Here is a 24,446-nt window from a genome sequence, read left to right as displayed (position 1 = left end):
CCTTAGCAGATAAGTATGATATATTTGTTTCGTTTGGGACGAATGAAGCCCCAAAAGAGTTATTTCTGTATCAAGGCTAAAAAGTGCATCTTTTTCGTCCGAGTCTGTGTTTTCTGGCCGAGGCGCAGCCGAGGTTTGAAAACAGGCGAGGACAAAAGGCACTTTTTGGCAGAGGTGCACGTTAAATTTTTTAGGTGATCGTACGAAAGCAAAAGACATCATCATTGGAAAAATTACAAATTTATTTTGTATCTACTTTTTTCAAATACATAGATACATCTATCAATACATATTAACAATTTTTTTATTCAGCTTGCCAGCAAAACTAGAAATGTACTACAGTTTGTTGCAAAAAAAAAAACGGGAAACGAAAATGTTCCTAATGTAAATTTGGTTTTGTCCATTTGTCAATTAATTGTCTACTTGACAATACCTATGAAATAATTTTTTTAAATGTCATTGAATTTTGACGTTAATTCTAACCTATCCTTCGTAAGAAGTTTTCACACTATGAAAAAATTGTGAAAATGTGTCCATTTTATTTTGACAGCCCCCGTTTTTTTTTTGGCAACCAACTGTACAATACAATTTCTTATTTACATAATTTATGTTCACAGAGCAATTATCGGTTTTGTCGGTCTCGTTATTAACTTACAAAACAGACCAACAGATGGCGCCACGGTCAGTGCCCGAAAAAGAGTTACTTTTCGTCCGCTTGTGAGTACGTAAAATTACTGTTTGCATTAAGGGTGCCTAAAAAAATAATTTTCAGAACGCATAAAAATTGTTTAAACAATTACGTGTTTCCTCCGGTGTCCAACAAGGTTTAACGAAGCGATTTGTACCGGTCGTGTGTTTTTTTGTACTCTCGGAGAGAATGTAGTAATAACGGATGATTTTTTTGCGTGGGTGGCACTTTTTAAGACAGGTCCTGGTGGAGGAAACAGTGAAGGGCCATTAGGAATTGGAACCGGGTCGCGAATTCGGTCGAGAAATCGGCGATAAAAGAGCCTTTATCGTAGGTAGTCGTCGGCAATCTGAAGTCCTTTCGCGTGGGCCTCGAGATGAAAGGAAGCGGCCCCGGCAAAAACGGCAATCGTCTTAATGAATGGCGCAGTTGATGTGAGCTTATCTGAATGAGCGTTTAGTCCCCGCGATCCGCCGCCCCTCCGTTATTAAATAAATAAAATGTCCAAGTTTTCCCATCGGTCTTGATTACCGTCTGGCGGCTTTTAATTAAAACACTTGCTCTCCCTTTCGGCTCTTCGGCGAATTACAGAACAATCGTGATACCGACCGCGTCGACAAATTGTATACATGTCGGACATGCAGAAAACGTCAACTCCAATTGCTCTTCTTGTAAACGGCTTTGTGGGGCGCTTTGAGGCGAGCTGACGGCGCATTTTTCGTCCTGGCTAAATTGCATTTACGGCCGTCGAGTTAAAATCACACCGTGTGCAACATGATTCGTTTGATGTCGGCGCGATACCATCTCCTGGGAGAACGCGCACGATACGGGTCTTCCTGATAAAGGACGAGCCGCAGGTGCCGCCGCGTCCGAATAAACGCTAAGGTCAAAGTGTAATCAACAATTACGGCATCTCCAGGGTGCAACATCCGACCTGGACGATTCGAACGAGCACGAACGTCTCAATTTTTCAGGGGAACCGAGCCCCATCGGTGATTATTTTGATGGGGCGCTTACAAAAGAAACGCTGTGAATTGTTGGTAACGTGCGTGATGGAGGATTGTAGATGGCCAAAAAACGGAAAAATTCCAAAGACGCAATTAATTACGCACACATTTCAACAGAAATTTCATTTCGTAACTGTGATGTCTCGTGAAGAGGATAAAGGGCGCTTCTGAGGGTTTTTCACATAAATTTAATGGCGAAGGCGCGATTGTTGCGCCGGAATGCGTGTACAAAAACAGACAAACAAGCTCGAATGCAAATATCTAGTTCAAGACGCCGACGCCAAAGAAGTTAGCAAAGATGAGCCGGCGCTCGAGGGGCAAAAGAATACCGTTAAGACAATCGAATGAGAGAATTCACGTTTTTCTAGTTTATTAGCTTTAACTTGCCGCTGAGATGAGTTGCTTCAAAGAGTTGAAATTTTGAATAGTTTTTGTTTGAAAGAAATAAAATGCAAATGGATCTAATTGTAACACAAAAAAATCATCAAGGTCTAATAAGTATTGAAAGAGTCTGTGGTGTAAGGAGTGTAGTTTTAACTTTGATAGATGAATCGAGTTAGCCTCGGAAAAAAAGAAAAGCAATTATGAAGAAAGACAGAATCGTTTATTAAAAGACGACAATGGCGGATGGACCGGGAGACTAAAAAATAAAGAAAATTGATAAGATTTGAAAATTGAGTTTTGCAGGTTCAGTTGCAAACAAAAACTGCAGAAATGTGCAAATTTGTGCCTTTCATAATGAATGAAGTAAGTGAGATTAAAAAATGGTGGATGCGCCGGGAAATGCAGTCAAAGCTTTGATATCTCTGTTACGTGTTGAAATAAACACAAGCAGAAAATTGCGCTTTGGGCATTTTGTTGTGGTAAATCGAATAAATGAAACCGCAAATTGTAGTCGTGGTGATTGGAAATTAAAATAACCAATTTTGAAACATTGGTGGATGCGCCGGAATTTTGTTGAATTATTTAGGGTGAATTATTTAGGTTGATAAATTCGTTAACAGCGCTAGATCAAATTTAATAACTGTGTTTTATAGCTGTATTGTGTTGAAAAGAAGAAGACAGAAAATTGTGATTTTTTAATTAAAAAGTAATTTGAAAGGAAAGCTTTTCAAAAATGGTGGATCCGTCGGGAAAATAAAAATCTCTATTTTGTACTGTCGAAATATGAGTTGAAGAAAATGGTATATGGGTCAGAACATTTAACAAGGAAAAGAACGACAAACTTTAGTGTTATTGGTGCTTGTTAAAACGGAGAAACTGTGTTTTGCAGGTTCAGTTGTAAGAAAAAGGAAATAGAAACCAAATCGATATATTGAGAATTTAAGAAAATATGATATATTTGAAAATGGTGGATGCGCCGGATGATTCCATATCTCTTTTGTTTTTTGAATTAAAAAAAAATTGTGGATGTCACAAAATCTAAGACAAAGACATAGATCGATAAATTCGCCATTATTGGTGCTACATAAAATCTAAAAACCGTGTTTCATGCGTTTCGTGTTAGCCGTAAGAACTCAGAAAACCAGTATTTTCTATTTCAAAAATGAATTAATTTTTTTAAATTCAGTAAAAATGGTGGATGCGCCGAGAAATGCAGTCGATGCATTCTCTCTGTTACGTGTTGAAATTAACACAAGCAGAAAATTGCGTTTTGGACATTTTGTTGTGGCAAATCGAATAAATGAAACCGCAAATTGTAGTCTTGGTGATTGGAAATTAAAATAATCAATTTGGAAACATTGGTGGATGCGCCGAGATTTTCTTGAATTATTTAGTTTGATAAATTCGTTGTTAACAGCGCTAGATCAAATTTAATAACTGTTTTATAGCTGTATTGTGTTGAAAAGAAGAAGACAGAAAATTGTGATTTTTGAATTAAAAAAAAATTTGAAAGGAAAGCTTTTCAAAAATGGTGGATGCGTCGGGAAAATAAAAATCTATATCTCTGTTGTTATTTGAAATAGATAAATACAAAATTTTGTTTTGGAGGTTCTGTTTCCGCAAGTAAATAAATATAACGCAAATTTTGTACTGTCGATATATGAGTTGAAGAAAATGGTCTCGTATATGGATCAGAACATTTAACAAGGAAAAGGAACGACAAACTTTAGTATTATTGGTGCTGGTTAAAACGGAGAAACTGTGTTTTGCAGGTTCAGTTGTAAGAAAAAGGAAATAGAAACCAAATTGATATATTGAGAATTTATGAAAACATGATATATTTGAAAATGGTGGATGCGCCGGATGATTCCATATCTCTTTTGTTTTTTGAAGTAGGTGCAAGAAAAAATAATGCCAGTCCTTATTTAGGACATTAGCAAAGAAAAAATTAATTTATGAATTGGAAAAAAAATTGTGGATGTCCCGGAATCTCAACAAAATCATAGATCGATGACTTCGCCATTATTGGTGCTACATAAAATCTAAAAACCGTGTTTTATGCGTTTCGCGTTAGCCGTAAGAACTCAGAAAACCACTATTTTCTATCCCAAAAATTCATTAAATTTTTTTAACATTTAGTAAAAATGGTGGATGCGCCAGGGAAAAATAAAAATATCAATTTCTGGTGATGTTTGGGTTAATTAATAGTATATAACGGTATTAGGCCGATATGGGTTATATAACAGACATGGTTGAGGTATAATCAACCGAGTCTGTTATATCCATATCGGCCGCATGTTGTTTTATAGTTTTCTTTATACCAATAATACTTAACATTTAACGATGATTTATTTGTAAGACTGACATTTCTCTTTACTTCAAAAATTAAATTTAGTTGTCATCTATGCCGTAACCGTAGCAACGGTAGCAAAAATAACGGCCTCGGTCTGATAATTTTGAATAACGGCCTAGTCTGTTATAGGTATCATATCAATCAAGTACTGATAAATCCTAATAACAGTATGGTATAAAGAAAATAAATTAAAATAATTAAGTAAATTAAATTAAAAACCTTGCCCTGTAGATTTTGGAAATTACCCGTAAATTTGTATTCTTAAGAATACGAGTAGATATAAATTCAGAGGCAATTTCTAATGATTTTTACTAAGTTTTTAATTCTCGCTGTCTTTGTTGCTTCTCGGATTAGTTAAACAAAAACTCTCTCCTGTGGATTTTGGTAATGCAGAATGAATAAAAAATGTAAATGTTTCAAAGAAAACTGCCGATATATAAGTTGGAGAAAATGGCGTAGGTGTCAGACAGAATGCTTCAGAAAGGAAAGGAACGACAAATTTATTGTTATTGTGTTAGATAAAATGTAAAAACTGTGTCTCGCAGGTTTCGTCGTATCGAAAAAGACGTGTTAGATATGAAGGTAAAATATATTTGAAATCACTATGAGAAAATGAAAAAAAAGAATAAGAGCGATAAAAAGCTAACGTCAATGGGTTAAATTTTTTGTCAAAGTAGAAAGAGTTCATCGATTAAAAAGGAAAGTAATAAGAATAAGAATTAATCAAAATCTTCGGGAAAAAATTCTACTGGTCATAACGCGTAACCTACGAAATTGGTTTAGTAGAGAAACTAAAAGACAAAGCAAAGATGAAGAAAACTTCAGGAAAAAAATTATTTGGATTTGTTGTCGCTATCTAAACATTATATTTGATTAAACGTTATCCGTCCCTGGAAAGAGAAATCCAACTCGGATGGTAAGAGCAGAAAATTTGCAATTTTATTACTACTGAGATCATTATAACAGTTTGCTTCAGCATTGAAAGTATCTCTTTATTTTTTAATAAACTTCCATAATTTCTAAGATTCGTGCAATCCTTGTAAAGATCTTCTTATACTATGGCGGACAATAAATTTAGGCCGGCAAATTTCTGACATTTCAAAAAAGTCAATGCAAGCGACCATTTATTGTCATTATGACTGATGTGTCAGTTTGTCAAACTGAAGGTTTTCAAGCTGTTTGGCGTTTCCTTCGCCTTTTTCGTAACTTACAGATCATGACGCACTAGCATAACTGATTTGTAGTAGCACTTCTCTCTGGTGCACGCTTCTTTTCGCAATTTTAATTTTGATTATCGCTGTCACGATGACAAGAATGACAAAAATCGAAAATGGGGTTAGTTGAACATAATGCCAGCTTCACATTTTGATGTCAACTCAATGACAGACCGGCCTAAATTTATTGTCCGCCATAGTACCGAGTGACTATAAATGATTGAAAATTATTTTGTTATGTTGGTGACACATTTGAAATCTTTAGTTGGCAACATCGTTGGCATGACACACGCAATTTTTAAAATTGAAACAAACGTCAAAAAAATCTAAATCGACAATGTACTTCGTGACTTAACTTAACCTAAATAGAAATGATTGACAGATGATGCACGAGAAGACTTCCACCACCAACTGCATCAGTGCTGCCAATCCACTATTTTCCTTCAATCATTTATAGTCACTCGGTACATATTTAAACGTAATGGTGAGTTTGTCGAATTGTACCGTGAGACCGAAAAAAAAAAATTAGAGTAGGCGCTGACCAAAAATTTCAGTTGGCAATTCGTTAAGATTTCAATTATCTGATGTCCGTCTTAAAAGTTAGGTTAGTGATTTTGAGAATGTTGACATCTTAATTTTCATAAAGAATTTTGTGTGACCTGTCGGTTCTAAAAGAATTTCCCCAGCTAGTGTAATGAAACAATGAGATTTAAAACTCCCGCACTTTTATTTAACGTCAAGGGTGAGCACGCGCACGCCGCTTGTTTATAAATCGACCCAAGATCCCACGATCATCGATCAATCAATATTATCCAGAGAGGTTGTTGTCGGTTGTGGGGGCTCTTATTGTCAAGGGGTAATTTCATGCACAACAGACACACGATAGAGTAAAAAGTGCAAATTTTTTTTCAAGGATAAAGTGAACTGTACCAAATGACAGGTTAGTTTCTTGGGTTAATCTCTGCAATAATTCTTTGTTCAACCTCTTCAATATTTTCAGTTGATCTTTTTGTCGGTCGTCTACTGCCATTTTTGCGCAGAACACTACCTGTTTCCAAAAACATGTTTACGCATTTGTAAACTTTCTGGGCAAGTTGTTGGTTAAGTGCCTTGAAAGTCCGGAAACTTTTGTTGAAATTCCTCAAAAACTCGAGGTGTCGAATAGGACCAAGCCTTTCTCCATTGCTGAAGAAACACTGGACAATGAAAATTTGTTGCTCTGAAGTGAACATATTGTAATAACAAATTTTAATAGTCAATAATTAATAATGACAATTACCATTGTAATGACATTTGAATTAAATTTTTACGTGCTGCCAACTGAAGTGTATTAATCATGGCCATCTCGATTTTATTTTATTTTCGATCGCACGGTACTATTATTAAATGCGATAATGTGTATTTTTAAATGTCTCAAGTCCCCGAAATGTCAAGTAAAATTGTGTCTTCTAAAAAGAATTAATTTGTCAGACTGGCGTTACGACAGATTAAGACGTTGTACATTGCCAGACAGAATGTCTCACGGGTTACGCCTGCGACCCCCACAATCCCCCCAACCGTTTATTTTTTCCGGTTTCCACGAAACAATTCTATCGCGATAGAAAGTTTCGCAAGCTCGCAGAAGTTGTGTTGTCAGTTTCCGGCAAAAAACTCCCATTCGTCCAACTCCAGCAGCAATCAGCACATTTAACATGTGCTTCACCTCCAATATTCGTCCATCAAGCGGACACAACACCCTTCTGCTATCAGCTCTATCGAGTCTCTCCGGAAGGTGACGTTTCCGAGGCCCGCGGAAGCCGCTTTGTTAGATTATAAACAATTTACAAGCGCCACAATGGTGATCGTAATTTTTTACAGTTCGTGGAAAAACGTGCTTGTTTGTGCAAATTCGAGGCGAGCAAACATTAACACCCATCCCAAATCTTAACCCTCGGGGGTCAAATAACCCAATTCCCGGGCCGGGGCTGCGATGGAACAACGTATGGGGTCATAGTTGGCCCCGAAATGTTTATAATTACACATACTAACGATTATTAAGAACGTTGGTGGAATTGTGCGCAGTGCGTAATCGCGTGGTATTGTTCCTGGTGGACTGCGGGTTGGATTTCCTGCTGACAAAGGGCGGAAAAAGCGCCATTTTTGTCAGGAAATATTTCCTCCCGGGCGGCGGAGATTAGACCGCGTGTTCAAAGAGTGACGCAGATAATTCGAGAATAATTCGCTTGATGAAGACGCCGCCTAATTCGATTTGTTTTTTTGCCGCCGCCGGCCGACATTACAAACGTCCTGATTTGGATAGCGAAGTATTAGCATTTCTTGAGGGACGCGTCAGGGTTGACTTAGCACTTACACGGTTATTCACTTTAAGTGATAGATCTGAGTAATTCGGTTCGTTCTTGTTGGTGCATGTTCGCACCGAAACCATGAAGATTTATTTCCCGGTTGCTTTTACTACAGACGCTAACTTACAACAATACGCTCGCCTCGTGTTTAGCCAAATTTATTACGAATTATTCGGAGAGCAGGCCCCGGTTAATTATTACCAGTGCAGGGTTGCTCTTTTCAGCGGAAGCGATGTAGCACTTTGATAAGTTTTGCTGGAACAGGAGCGGGCCCAGGGGCCGTCCTTGCGCCGTGCCCAGCTCAAAATTACTTGCTCGCCTTAATTCCGTCAGTACAAATATTATAACTGGCTCGCTAGACCGTATCATACATTTAACCAATTTATTTTTTCTTGTAGAAAAAAATTGATTGATAATTAATAAAAACTACGATTTATTTATTTAGTCCTAATTGAAAGAAGAGTGAAAATCGCAATTTTCTACTTTAAAATATCATTTAAAAAAAATCTAATTAAATGTAGCAAAAATGGTGGATGCGCCGGGAGAAATAAAAATAAACTAACCTAATCTCTGTTGCTTTTTGCGTTAATTAAATAAACAAAAAAATTAATTCCCAGTGTTTACTAAATTTTGAAAGGGCGTAAATCACGCAAAATTGTAATATTTCGCGGCGCCCTTAAACGCCTCTCAAGTCTAAACTCTAGCAACTACACCGCTTCGAATGAAATCTTGTCCTCCACAAAAACGTTTCCGTAACGTTTTTCTCTAGTCCTAGATCCTCGCCCCTGTCCTTCAAAAAATGGCGGCGCACTTTTTCATAATTCGATTAGGCGGGATCGCTTTATTTACAGCCGCCGTCTTATTATCGATTCGATTCGACGAAAGTGTATTGAATTACGGCCTCGAGAGTTGGATTAAGTTTTCTAATAATTCGGGAGTTTCGCAACAGCCTGTATAAACACCAGCAGAATTATTTCACGTTCGGAGGACGTGGCGAAAGTGCCAGCTTAACCTTTCCCCAACTTTTGCCGCTTCAATTTCGACTCGTCTTCTTCGGAAACGCAACATTTTAAAATTTATAACTTCGATTAAGAGATGAATTTTCCGAGGGCCCACGTGTGCTTCATTACAAAACTCCAGTTACCGTCCTTGCGCGATTGACACCCTCTTTCCTAAATCTGGCTGTTGCTCGTGCATAAATAAGTCCCCGGATTTGGAATATTCTCCCGGAGCCGCTCCGGAGGACACTCTCCTCGCCATAGAGAGGCGGTCATGTGTAGGTGATGAATAAATGCGCGGAGGGCGCGATATTGCCTTAAAGTCGAAGAGATATGAGTTATGGCGCCTCTTCCCGGAAAATAAAAGGGACGTTTGATCCTCTCTCGAAAATGGACGGGAGGAGTTTCCCCCGGGAGGACATCAGCCAGAATCAAGACTAACTGCGATGAAGCACTGATACGTCGCACTCAGCTGAGACCGCTCCCGTGACGTCATCAATCATAGGCGACACCCCGATCTTCGCGGGAAGGGTTAGCAGCGGCCAGAGCCAAGTGAAAAATTTCCATCTCGCAAATGGGACGCCGGAATTAAATCCGACAGGTTTTCTTTATACGAGACAGGAGGGAGAAGAATGCTCGTCGATGGAAGTACCCGGGAATAAAATTAGGCGATTGTTTTGTACAGGGGAAATTCTACTTTCAGGGCACGGATACGTGAAATTTTGAGCGACGGTGTATTTCTCGCACGTTCGTCAACTTCAAATAGTGTTATGAATGGAGAAAAGAGAAGGGAGTTATGACAAAAAGAGAGGCGGGAGGAACAGTGAGTCAGGACGCAAAGATAGGAGTAAATTAATTACATTGGTATTAACCGAGAGCCGACTCGGGTATTCTTGCTCAGGAAACTAAACTGCCAAGCTCACGGTTTTTTACTTTCGACAAACATAAAATGATTATTGTCCCAGTTGTGAAACTTCCACTGAAGTTAATTCAACTTGAGTGAAAATAGTTACGAAGTCTGCGCGGCTATTGGATCGAGAGCTGTGCGAAAGGGCGTTGTGCTAAAATTATCTCCAGTTTTGTTTTCATCACTGTTTTGGACATTCTTTACGACACTGTGGAGTGCATAATGGTGGATGCGCTGGGAAATAAAAATAGGTTTTGTGGTGTTCAAAAGAACAAGAAAACCACGTGGAAACTATCAATAATGTTATTTTTCTTTTTTTATTGGCCAGTTGTAAGCGTGGTGGATGCGCTGGGTAAAGTTAAAATTAAATTAATTTCTACTTGTGCCGTGTTTTGCGGCTGATAAATGAAAACTTTTGTAGATATTGTTATGACAAAGCGAATAAAAGAAATTGCAAGTTTCTATCTCGACCATTAGAAAAAAAAAAATGGTGGATGCGTCGGAAAAATATAAAGTTAGTCCATATCTCTCTTGATTTTTGACATTTGTGTCTCATTGAAATTGTTGCCGCAAAGCGAATAAAAGAAACCGCAAATTTCTATCTTGGATATTAGTAATGAAAAAAAGATTGGTAAATTGGAAGAAATGGTGGATGCGCCGGGAGAATTTAAAAATACATGGATCGATATGGCTCGTGCTAGCCAGAGAGATGAAAAAACATTGTTTCTTGTAAATTCTGTTGTGGTAAAGCGAATAAAAAGAACGGCAATTTTCAACGTCAGATAATAAATGAAGGGAAAATGCCGGATGAGCATTGACATTGATACCTAGGAAATGAGTAAGTCGATAAATTCGTTGTTTTTGGTGCTGGATAAAATATAAAAATTGTGTTTCATAATGAAAAAGAGACAAAACATTTCTAGTTTCTATCTTTAATAGGAATTAAAAAGTAAATGAGGAATTGCAAAAATGGTGGATGCGCCGGGAGAGACAAAAAATAAGTTAGTTCATATCTGTGTTGCTTTTCGAGTTACGCAAATGGAAGAAGCTGCCTTTTGTGGATTCGGTTGTTGCAAATTGAATTTAAGAAAAAGCAAATATCGATTTCGAACAATAGCAATAAAAATTTTGAAATGGATGATCCGAGATAAGAAAGAAATATTTTATACATTCTGTCTTGTGCTGGATAAGAACTAAAAGCTGTGCCTAGCAGACCTCGCTGGAATGAGAGGAAGGGAGAATTGTGAAGTTTGTAACTTTAACAATAGTTAAAAAAATAAAAATACAATAATTAGTGCATGCGTCGGAAGAAATTAAAATATTACTTGGTCGCTATCTATTTTACTTCTTAAGCCAGGTAAATGAGGAAATTGTTTCTTAGTAAGTACATAAAAGAAATCAGAAATTTCTATCTCGGACATTAGTAATAAAAAAAAATTCAAATTGAAAACTAGGAAAAAATGCGCTGAGAAATTAAATTAAAAAATAAATTCGACAAACCTGCATCGCTTCGTGATAATTAAATTATTAATAAATTAGATAATAAAAAAACTGTATTTGGTGTAATATGTTAAAGTAAATAAGAGAATTAGCGAATTTCCATCATCAGTAAAGAAAATGTTGAAAAAATGATATTTAAGAGAAATTGGTCCGTAAATTTGTTCTGTCTTGTGCTGACGTGTTTTTCAGATCTTCTTGGAATAAAAAGAAGTGAGAAACTTCTTTTGTATCTCTAATATTAATTTAAGAAAATAAAAAACGTAAACGTAAACGCGATTTTTGGGTTAATTCAATAAAAAAAACCTTGTGTAGATTTTTTATAAATGAAAACGTTACAGGTAATTTCCAATGATTTTTGATTTTCAACGTTGCAAAATGAAATTTTAAATTTTTTTGTAATTTTTTTATTAGAGATTTTTTATGAACCATATACAGGGTATTTTACGAGTGATAATGAGCCCGGCGGAATAGAAAATGCAACCCACAATACATTGGAACGTAAACCTGGACATGGAGGCGATAAAATCCGGCTTTTCCTCCTGATGTATTGTGGGTTGCATTTTCAATTCCGCCGGGCTCATTATCACTCGTGAAGTACCCTGTATACATTTTACGTGTTTCGCGTTAATAGAAAAAAAAATGTTTTCTATCTCAAAAATTAATTTTAAAAAAATTTAAATTCGCGGAATTGGTGGATGCGCCTGGAAAAAATAAATATTAATTGGTCGTGTTCTGTCTTGTGCTGATGTATTTTTCAGATCTTCTAGCAATAAAAAGAAATGAGAAACTTCTTTTGTATCTCTAATATTAATTTAAGAAAATAAAAAACGTAAATAGTGGTTGCGTTGCCGTCGGAGGAAATTAAAACATTAATTAGTCGCTATCTCTTTTGTTAGATAAATGAAAGAATAGTGTTTTGTAGATTTTGTTGCGATGATAAAAGAAACCACAAATTTCTATTTCAAAAAGGAAAGAAAAAAGGACGAATTTGAAAATTAGAAAAATGGTGGATGTGCCGGGAGAAACAAAAAGTGTGTGCTTAAGACCTCACGACAGAAGTGAAAACTTCTATGACGCCTATGATTTTAAGTAATATGTTTTCTATAAATTATATTATTATGGAGGAATCAGGAGCAAGGCGTGTTGCGTATTGCGATTTTATTAACGTGTTGCGAACGATTTTAGCGTGTCGCATGAAACTAATTCACTGTTCGGGAATAAAATGTACCTATGTGGTCCGTCTAAAGAAGTTTTCACTTCAAAAATAATTTGTCGAGATTTCTATTGCTTCATGATAGATAAATAAAATTCAATATCGAATTGAATAAAGTAAATAGAAAATGGTGGATGCGCCAAATTTAATTAAATATTAAAAGGAAGCCAGAACTCTCTACCTCCAATATTAAATTTAAAAATATAATTAATTGCGAAAATGGTGGATGCGCCAGGGAAAAATTAAAACTAAATTTGATGAGATTGTAAGATTGTCGAGAACGTAGTTCAGTAAGCAAAAAAGAAAGAGAAGCTTTTAGTGCCGCTTCCTTGTGTACTTGTTCCGGCTGGATCACAGTATGAGTTGCTAAAAGGGACAATTGGACTCAAAAGGCGCTCCAGTAAGATTGAAGTTGTCCGAGTGGAGCAGTTATCGAGTGAATCCGTCTGTAATGTGTGAAAAACAGCATCGTATCAGACATTTGCAAACTTTGCCTGTGCCGAGCACGCGATTGCTCCGACGGGTACCACAGCGCATTACCGAGCCGTCTGTCGCCACTCCATCCCTTTGACTCTGCACAATCCCCTCGATGAATAATTATCGAGCAATCCACCGTAATCCGGCAATTATGTTGCAGCAGCTCACAGTTAAGACGTCACAATATAATTCCAAATTGCATCTGGAGTGCTCGCGTGTGAGCCGGATCCCGGAGGAACATCAACAACAAACCCGAAATAAGACTGAATTCTGGTAATGAAGGCAATTACGCTCTGGTAATGGGATCGATGATGCGTCTTTCAGGAGCGTAAGCGGCCGAAATTAATATCGCAGCTGCTCTAACACGAGCAAAAACTTTCATTTCGACTAATTCGCGAATCATTCCGAGTTATAAAATTTTTATTAGGAAGCTGGAGACGGCGGATTTGCATGGGACGGCTTTAATTAGCTCCAATAAAAATGAGGCGTGTTTTATTGCGGATTTTCGAGTCGAGTGTTCGGTTATTACGGCTCGGGAAATAAACAATTAATCGGTGAAAGTTTTTCAAAGGACGATTCTCGTTCCAGGACTCGGCGACCTTTTGTGAGTCGGGTCGAGGACCAGGACAATTTGTTTTAAGTAATTTCGCAGTGGATTTTTATGGCACTTAAAATGAATTAAAACGAGGTGGAAATCTTTTTTTAAAGTATCACCTAAAAAGCGGATACAAGAAAGAATTGTGTTTTGTGCACTTTATTGTGACAAATTGAATAAAAGAAACCGTCAACCCATTTTTCGGACGTTGCCAATGAAAATAACCAATTTATGAATGGAAGAAGCGGTGGATTTGTCGGGATCTTACAAAAGGAAATAGATCGATACATTCTATATGACTGGTGTTGTGTAAAATCTGAAAACTACATTTTTGCATTTCGTGTTAATTGAGAGAAAAAAGACAATGGAAATTTTCTATCTCAAAAATTGTGTTACATTTTTTTAATTACATCTAGAAGAAATGGTGAATGCGCCAGGAAAAATATAAATAAATTAGTCCAATAAGTTTCTGTTGATTTTTGGGTTAATTAAATTTAAAAAAAACCTTGTCGTGTAGATTTTTTATAAATGAAAACGTTACAGGTAATTTCCAATGCTTTTTGATTTTTAACGTTGCAAAACGAAATTTAAAAATTTTCTGTAGATTTTTATAGAGATTTTTTATAAACAATATACAGGGTATTTTACGAGTGATACTGAGCCCATCGGAAGAGAACATGCAACCCATAATACATTGGAACGTAAACCTGGACCTGGCGATAAATATCCGGCTTTCCCTCCTGATTTATTGTGGGCTGCATTTTCTATTCCACCGGACTCATTATCACTCGTGAAATACCCTGTATATATTTTACGTGTTTCGCGTTAATAGAAAAAAAGATTGAAAACCGATGTTTTCTATCTCAAAAATTAATTTAAAAAAAATTAAAATTCGCCGAATTGGTGGATGCGTCTGGAATAGCTATTTATGCACCAAGGGCGTTACAACGATGATTACGCCCGGAGAACGATGAATCCAGCTCGAGGGCTTTAGCCCGAGAGATGGATATCGTTCGATGGGCGTAATCATTCGGTGACGCCGTGGTGCATACAAGATTTTATTTTTCACTATACGTGTTCTTTAAAAAATAAATAAATTTGGCATCTTTGCAATTATGAATTGATGAGGGCGTTATGAATTCATTACGCCCGCTTATTCTTATTACGCCCTGTTTTATTCCCCGGTTGTTATGGACAAGTTTACGTATTTCGTATCCTAGGAGTTATCATGCAATTATAAATACTAAAGTGAAAAATAAAAAATAAATATTAATTGGTCTTGTCTCTGTCACTTTTTGGATTAGTTAAATAAAAAGACTCTGGCCCGGTTTCTGGAACGGTCCGATGACTTAACGGCCGGTTAAATCAAGCGTTGCTATAGAAACGCTAGAAAGTGACCAATCACATTACATGATTTTTGTATTATTCGGCGAGTTAACTAACTGGCCAAATAAAATGTTTCCAGAAACAGGGCCTACGTCTTGTAGATTTTGCTACGGCTAAGTGAAAAAAAAAATGTAAATGACTGTCTCAAAATAACAAAATTAATGTTACTGGTGTTGTTGTTTTTGGGTTAGTTAAATAAAGAAACTTTGTCTTGCAGACTGTGCTACCGCAAAGTGAATAAATAAACGCAAATACCTCGAAGAAAATTGTCGATATATGCGTTGGAGAAAATGATGTAGGCGTCAGAATATTTAAGAAAGAAAAACAGCAAGAAATTTATTGCTTCTGAGGTTGATAAAATGTAAAAACTGTGCTTTGCAGATTTCGCCGTATCGAAAAAAGTGTTAGATATGAAGGTAAAAAACCTTTGATCTCACGATGAAAACATAAAGAAAAGAACGGAAATAATAAAAAGCCAATATCACTGAGAAAAAAAATTAAATACTTTCTCGGGACTCGTCCAGAAAGAAACACATTGCTGAATTCGAGATTGCCGGTGCTAAAAAATGTAAAAAAATTTTTTTTTTCGATTAGCGTGTTCGGTCATCACTCTTCACGTCTTGTGAGCATCGCGAAAGGGACAAATTAATCGTTGAAAGTTTTTCAAAGGAGGGATCCTGATTCCAGGACTCTTCGGTTTTTGTGAGTCATTCTCTACTACCAGGACAATTTGTTTGGCAAAATGGTATAATTTGCCAACAAAAGGATCATTCACTAGTAGCCGACCGTTTCGAAGCCTCTTATTTACAACGTTGCCATAAAATGAATTCAAAATGTAATTGGTGTTTTTTTCTGCTGATTTCATAAATAATCAAAGGAAGTGAATCTGTTTAGGTCAGTATAAAAATCAGAATTTGACTTTTTGGTTTAAATTTACTTTTTATTTTTTTGACTTTGTTTGTAAGTGAAAAATTACCAAAAAATTATGAAATGTACCTTACCAATACCCAGGTAAGTGTGAAAAATTTCGACAATTTTATTTAATTGGAAGTCGCGAATCTAATTAAAATTCCCAGAAATGGTGAATCCCCCATGAAAAAATAAATATTAATTGATCGATGTCTGTGTGACTTCTTGAGTTAGATAAATAAAAAAACTCTCTCTTTTAGATTTTGTTACCGTAAAGTAAAAAAATTAATGTAAATATCCATATAAAAAAAAACCGATAAATATATCAGTTAAGGAACATGTTTCAGGCGTCAGAATTTTTAAGAAAGGGAAACAGCAACAAATTTATTGCTTCTGAGATTGATAAAATATAAGAACTGTGTTTTGCAGGTTTCGCCGTATCGAAAAAAGAGTTAGATATGAAGGTAAAAAAACCTTTGATCTCACGATGAAAAAATAAAGAAAAGAACGGTAATAATAAAAAGCCAATATCAGTAAGAAAAAAAATTAAATACTTTCTTGGGACTCGTCCAGAAAGAAACAAATTGCTGAATTCCAGATTGCCGGTGCTAAATAAATTTAAAAAAAAATTCGATTAGCGTGTTTGGTCATTACGTCTTGTGAGCATCGCGAAATGGACAATTAATCGTTGAAAGTTTTTCAAAGGAGGGATCCTGATTCCAGGACTCTTCGGTCTTTTGTGAGTCATTCTCCATTACCAGGACAATTTGTTTGGCAAAATGGTATAATTTGCCAACAAAAGGATCATTCACTAGTAGCCGATCGTTTTGAAATCGGTATAAAAATCGGAATTTGACTTTTTGGTTTAGATCTCCTTTTTTTAAATTTTTTTTGGCTTTGTTTGTAAGTGAAAAATTATCAAAAAATTATTAAATGTACCTTACCAATACCTAGATAAGTGTGAAAAATTTCGACAATTGTATTTAATTGGAAGTCGCGAATCAAATTAAAATTCCCAGAAAATAATGAAAAAATAAATATTAATTGGTCAATGTCTGCGTGACTTCTTGAGTTAGATAAATAAAAAAACTCTCTCTTTTAGATTTTGTTACCGTAAAATAAAAAAAAATAATGTAAATAAATATGTATCCTTCTCAAAAAAAACCGCCGATAAATATATCAGTTGAGGAACATGTTTCACGCGTCAGAATTTTTAAGAAAGGGAAACAGCGACAAATTTATTGCTTTTGAGGTTAGATACAAAGTAAAAGCTGTGGTTTGCAGGTTTGATCGCATTGAAAAAAAGTAGATAAAAAACGTTTGATCTCACGATGAAAAAATGTATAAAGCCAACGTCTGGGAGGAAAAAAATGGAAACGCTGTATTTGGAGTCTTCCGGAAAGAAACAGATTGTTAAATTTGATATTACTGGTGACAAATAAGTTTAAAAATTTTTTTTCGGGTCGAGTGTTCGATTATTCCGTCTTGTGAGCATCGCGCAATAAACAATGAATCGTTGAAAGTTTTTGAACGGACGGATCCCGATTCCAGGACTCGTCGACCTTTTGTGAGTCATTCTCGAGTACCAGTCTGAGATCTTATTTCAGTAACAATGCGGGCATCAACAATTGAAGCCCAGGGGTAATCGCAGTTAACAATGACGTCTATCTGGAGTGCATCAATGGCCCGAGGACCAGGAGAAACTATATAGTGCTTCCAGCGGCAGACCTTGATAGCGCCTTTGTAAAATTAACTATTTACCTAAATCTGGGTATTGCTCGCCTTTATGGCGGCCCTAATGCGAGGAGGGATTAAATTTCGGCCGCATTGTATATAATTTCCCCCGAGGTGGCCCTCTCAAAAATCCTAGTTATTGCTGGTGTCGTCTAGTTACGCTTACGCAACTTTGCGGTCTGCCTAATGTATTGCACACAAGATAAAACAACCCTTTTAAGCGCGACGAATCAAAGTTGACTCCGGCTACGTTATATTTAATTGATTGTAACTCCGGTCCGGCTTTGCATCAAGAATTTGCTATTTGCACCGACCGCAGCTTCGCACACTAGCTACAAGCCTATTTGTATAAATATTTAAATAACTTTGATTTCGGGGACCCTAATGCCGTCCGTAAACTTCGTCTTTATTTGCATATAAACTGCGAGGAACACCACTTGTCCGGATTTACATCCCAGGTGAGACTCCTTTTAATACTAACGATACCGGAAGGGTGCCGGAAAAATCCGGTCTCGCAACTAATCCCAAACCTGCAGGATCGGTATGGATTTATGCGGGGCGCATCTTTTCCGCATTAAAATCATCTAAAGAAAAATCGGTTGCAGATTCTTTGCCACAAGGTGCGTCGCTTAATTTTTGCTCGACAGCGATAAATTGGACGGGTTGTGGAGAGCAAACCAGTTTACAAATGATTTTTTCTTTTGGTCTTTCGTTGCTGTTTTTATTTCGCTATTTAAAAAAAACTATTTAAACATATCTGCGTTACCTCCAGGGTTGAATTAAATTTCAAAATTACAGAAATTATAATTTGAAATTTTAATGGATGTGGCGGGATATGAAAAAAAATCAATATCTCTCTTGTATCTAGCTTGATTAAATTCAAAACTTGTATTTTACAAAGTTTGTTGTGAACACGAACAAAACTGAAACTTTCTGATCTTAATTATAATTTTTTTTGGACAAATTACAAAAATGGTGGATGCGTCAGAATATTTACAATATTTATTTTAAGACGATACCATTATGTTTGCTTTCTCTAGAACGGGGTAGAGATTTGAAAATGTGTGTTAGAGATGGTGTTGTAATAAAAAAAACTTCCACTTTTAATTAAAAACAATTTAGGCGTAAATAGGCGTAAATACAGGGTGTTTTTGAAATGCGTGCACAAATTTTAACCACGAGCTACTGGCTACAATTTTTTTCAATTGCTTTTAGTCTTCTACGTTGTCAAACAACCTCGTAGGTAAAATTTCGGCACATTTTAAAAATACACCCTGTATATCATATTTTATAAAACGTACACCAATGCGGTTTCCTTGTTTCAAAGCATATTTCCTATAGGTTACTTCGCATTAGCGTACATTTTATAAAACAAGATATACAGGGTGTATTTTTAAAATGTGCCGAAATTTTACCTACGAGGTTGTAGGACAACGTAAAAAACTAACAGCAATTTAAAAAAAATTTAAAATTTTATTTTTTGACATAGAATTTTTTAAATATTTTTTCCGTGTTCTACATGAAGCCAGTAGCTCGTGATTAAAATTTGTGCACCCATTTCATGTCTCTAGAAATAGATAAAATTCACAAATCATCATATCTTGTTGATCTAGTTGTGAAGGAAATAGTAAAGAAATCCGCAAAATTTTCTCTGATTTGAATGATCAAAATATATTTCTTTGCAGCTGGACTTAAATGGTGGATGCGCCGGAATAGCGTTCTGAGTTTGAATTTGAAGTTTTCTAGACTTTTGTGTACTGGAATAAAAGCAGAAATTATGAGAATCATATTTAAACATTTGAATAAAGGATGAATGCTCCAGGATATTTTACGAAAAATTCTTCAGCTAGAATAAATCTAAAACTTGCATTTTAGTTATTTTGTTATGATAGTAAAATCCAGAGAGCTGTAAGTTCCTCTTTGAATTAAAAATATTTGTTAATTCGTATAAAAAGTACACAGACGGGGATGTTTCAACTGGAAAATCCTAGATATTTTTTTACTATAAAATTATACACAGAAACTTTTGTGCCTTGGAGATTTTGTTTTAATTAGTCAAACATGGAAATCTGCAAATGGCAAAAATGGTGGAAGCGCCAGGATATTTTTAAAGAGAGTCGGTATCACATTATCGTTGAAACTTAGTAAAAAGTCCATAGGTCACGATTTATTTATCAATTACACGAAATATTTAATAATGAAATTATTCCTATTAAAATACGTTCGTTGTGGGCGTGTCCATGCTGTCAGATGTGATGTTAAAATCACAAATGGCGCAAGTAAGAAGGTCGTTCAGTCGAAGAGAAGAATTCTTTGAATAGATTTTCGAAAATTATGCAAATATTTCAGAGCAACTCGTCAATATTACACATTTTGTCAGAAATCTTGGACAATCAGGGCAAAATAGAAGGAAAGATACATCTTTCATTCTCCCCCGAAGGTGAGGCTTTCCAGAGCCTTTTCAGCCACATTGACGGGAAGATTCGGGATGGGTACGGTGTGGATGGGTACGGTGGTAGGTGGTACTGCAGAGGTTGATACTGACCCAGCAATCGCCTTATCTGTGATCATACCACGATGTGATGGTGTGGGGAAACCTTTGAAAAAAACCCACTTCTGGTACGGCAGTACCGGGGTTAGAACCCGGGACCTCCCGAATGTAAAGTGGCGCGGTAGGCGCTTGGCCACAGTACTCGGTGGCAAAATAGAGAAAATCTGGAACAGACTAGAACCGCATCAAGAAAACTTCGCGGTCGATCAGCAAATTGCAAATTCTTTATGGATTTATGCAGATTGTCCGATTGAAGAGCATTCCTCCGTTATTAAAATAAACACAGTTGCATGTGCACGCTCGCATATACAAATCGGTGGCCGCATCGAAGCAACGCCATTATTATTCGTTTCACGCTTTTCCACATTTTATTCATAAAATATTTTCCATAATGAAAATGTATAAGGTAATTCGGTGGCGGTTTTCTACAAGAATTTATGCAAGGATCAAGCGGGATGCGGCTGCGGCGCGTCTCGACGCACATTAAATATAAAAAATCTCCAAGCTCGGAACGATTCTGTTTCTCCAATTTTCCTAAATTAGGTCGAATCTCCATTGTTTCCCCGAGTTAAGTCGCAAAAAGTTTTATCCCCGCGATTTTTTTTATTCGATGGGGCGACAATAGAATCCGAACGCGAGGACAGATTATACCGGCGGGGCGGAGGTAAAAATGATCGAATCCTGCGGATTTGATAAATCAGCGATAGATATGAATGTGGTGGAGTTTTTGCCGAAAATAAAACAATAATCTGTGTGCGCAACAATAGAGAGTAGTGTTTAATTAAATATGACAATGGCCGCATCTGTTCGCGGCGGATAAAAACCCTCCATGTCTGTGCGCATTTGCAACATTATTAATTACGCGGATCTGCAATCTGTGTCCTCCGCGGCGGCGGTTTCCTGGAGGCCGTGCGTGCAGCGGCATCCCCGGCAGGTAACGAAGCGGATCTCGATTAATGAAACAAACCGGGAACACACGTTTTGCCGGGGTTTTGACGATTTGCAAATTCCTCCATTAAAATCAAAAATTTCATATCCGCATTCCCCGTTTTAAACGGATTATCTGTAGCCTGAACTTTAGTAATTTGAATTCTTCGCTCGGCTTTAACATAATTGCAGTATCGATCAGGAAGAAGGTTCGCCTGATGGACGACAATAATTCAATATAGGAAATAAAAAGGTCGGGATGAGATCGATTCTTGCTCCGCTGCATCTGTCCCCTTTTCTCGGATGACAACCGAATCTTGATTTATACGCGCAATAAAAACTTTTTAAATCGGTTACTTTATGTTTAAGGTGCGCCATTGCTATTGATTTATCAGATTCTATTATGTCCGAAATTTGGCGGAAAACTTCGCACTGCCCCGCAAGGATTTACACAAGAAAATTCGCATTCGGACTCTTATTTCAGATTTCTTAATCGAAATCTCCTTGGAAAAGTTTCACGATTTATAACAACTTATACCACAATACCTCACGTGTGAAATAACTTCCAATTTCAATAAAATGTTGCTAAGACCTATTATAACGGGCCTTCAAATAAATTTATATTTAGAGCAATCTATGGAAATTCAATTGTTTGCAACATTTTTCCAGCGTAGAAAATGACACAAGAAACGTCTGACATTTTAACGAAATAATGAAAATTAGGTTAGAAAATATTTTTAATTTTTGTAGTGCATTCTCCCTATTCCCCCTCCACGGAATATGACAATATGATATTGGGAAAAAGCTTACTATGTAACCTGTGTAACTCCGGAGAATAATTGGTTACCTACAAAAATTACATTACACTGTCAAGAGAATTAGAATGTCGCCTACGCCTACTCTAAATATATATTTATTTGAAGGCCCGATATTTTGGAGACTGGGCAGAAGTTTTTGGAAATTGCTCCGATAGTCAAAAATTTTCATATGTAAATTCCTCCGAAGGTTGACAATTACCACTTCTTTAATGTTTAAATTTATTCTCTAAGAATGGTGGATGCGCCGGGACAGTTTAGAAATAAAGACGTCAATTCCTCTGGTATAAAAATTATGTCTTTACAGAATACCGAATTAGTGAAATGATTTTTCCCCCTAGTGGCGTTTACGAAAAGTGAAGTTTACAAAATAAATTGGAAAAGTTTGGATATATCGTTGTCCTTCTTGTTGGATAATAACTTTAAACGGAGTTTTATTGAATTTCTCGATAATAAATAAACTGCAAAATGGTGGAAACTCTCAAATTGGAACCTGTCTATATTGCTATATCATTTGCTGTGTGGTATCAATCTAAAACCTCTATTTTATAGAGGCTGCTGCGGAAAAACAATGGAAACAGCACCAGATATCATTGCCATTTATTGATTTTGTGTTGATGAAGTGAACAAAGTAAATCGCAAGCTCTCGGTGTATTTATAAAAATAATATTTCATCAATTGAAAAATGGTGGATGCGCCGGGAAATTTTATAAATAAACACGTCGATATTGCTGTTGTCACTTGAGCGAAGTAAAATCTGCTGTGGATTTTATTGCGATGAATTGAATAAGAAACACCGCAAGTTTCTATCTCTAAAGATATTTCTTAAAAATTCAATTTGAAGAAGCGAAAATGGTGGATGCGCCGGGATGGTGTAACAAGGTTCATGTCTTGAGTGTCATATAAGTCTCATTAAAATTATTTTGGCAAAGAGTAAAGTACCAAAAATTGAGAAACAACTTGAAATAGGAATGTGTTGATATATTTGTTGTTTTTACGTAAGAAAAATTTAAACCCGGAGCTTATAGATTTTGTTGTGAAAAATAAATAATTTGGAGGTTGAATGTTTTTTGGAATTAGAAAAAAAATACAAGGTGATTCTTATTGGATTTAAGGTAAAATTTTACAAAGCCATGAAACCATACTTGTTATTATCATTGGATAAATAAAAATTAAAAAAAAGAAATTAAAAAAAATCAGTTTATTTTTTTAAACTAAATAAATCCAAATTTTGTGCTCTCAGACTAGACTAAATCTTTTGATTGTGTTTTATAGATCTTATACTTATGAAAAGGTGTATTTATAAAAATATTTTATCAATTGAAAAATGGTGGATGCACCGGGAAATCTTATAATAAAGATGTCAATATTGCTGTTGTCACTTGAGCGAACTAAAATTTGAAAATTGTGTTTTGCGGATTTTATTACGATGAATTGAATAAGAAAAACTGCAAGTTTGTATCTCTAAAGATATTTCTGAAAAATGAAATTTGAGGAAGCGAAAATGGTGGATGCGCCGGGATGGCGTAAAAAGGTTGATGTCTTGAATGTCGGATTAAAATTATTTTGGCCAAGAGTAAAGTACCAAAAATTGAGAAACAACTTGAAATAGGAATGTGTTGATATATTTGTTGTTTTTACGTAAGAAAAATTTAAACCCGAAGCTGATAGATTTTGTTGTGAAAAATTGATAATTTGGAGGTTGTATGTTTTTTGTAATTAGAAAAAAAACAAGGTAATTCTTGTTGGATTTAAAGTAAAATTTTACAAAGGCATGAAGCGATACTTTGTTATTATCATTGGATAAATAAAAATTAAAAAAAAAGAAATTCAAAAAAATCAAATTTTTTTTCGAAAATGAAATTTGAGGAAGCGAAAATGGTGGATGCGCCGGGATAGCCTAAAAAGGTAAGTTCGAGTCATTTAAGTTGTATTAAAATTATTTTGGCAAAGAGTAAAGTGCCAAAAATTGAGAAACAACTTGAAATAGAAATGTGTTTATGTACGTGTTTTTTTTACACAAGAAAAATTTAAACTCCTGAGCTGATACATTTTGTTGTAAAAATTACATAGAAAAATTACTTTGCTCTCTAAGATGGACAAGAAGAATTTGATAAGTAGCAACAATGATGGATGTGTTGGAACATTTCGGAATTAAATAAACTAAATAAAATTAAGTTAAATGAGATGGTTGTACGTTTTTTGGAGTTACAAAAAGTAAAGTGATTCTTGCTGATTTAATTTTACAAAGATATGAAACGATTGTCATTGGATAAATAAATATGTAAATAAAAAAAAGAGTGTATGCTTAAGACCGCACGACAGAAGTGAACATTTTTTACTCGAATGAGCCTTTCAGCTCGAAGCGTGTGACGTGACGCCTGACGCTTAGCGCCGTGACGGTGAAACTAATTCTCTGCCCGGGAATAATGTTGCGTCTAAAGAA

At 35.9% G+C, this 24,446-nt stretch overlaps 1 protein-coding gene across 4 annotated transcripts in view; it reads right to left on the bottom strand.

Annotated features, from left to right (window-relative positions):
- Nucleotides 1-24,446, bottom strand: part of Dop2R (dopamine D2-like receptor) — a 151,466-nt gene that overhangs the window by 17,366 nt on the left and 109,654 nt on the right. The gene's annotated exons all lie outside the window — the stretch shown is intronic.

Source organism: Tenebrio molitor, chromosome 6 (genome assembly GCF_963966145.1).
Source record: "Tenebrio molitor chromosome 6, icTenMoli1.1, whole genome shotgun sequence".
In the NCBI taxonomy this organism is placed as follows: Eukaryota; Metazoa; Arthropoda; class Insecta; order Coleoptera; family Tenebrionidae; genus Tenebrio; species Tenebrio molitor.
This window is presented reverse-complemented; position numbering and strand designations above follow the sequence as displayed.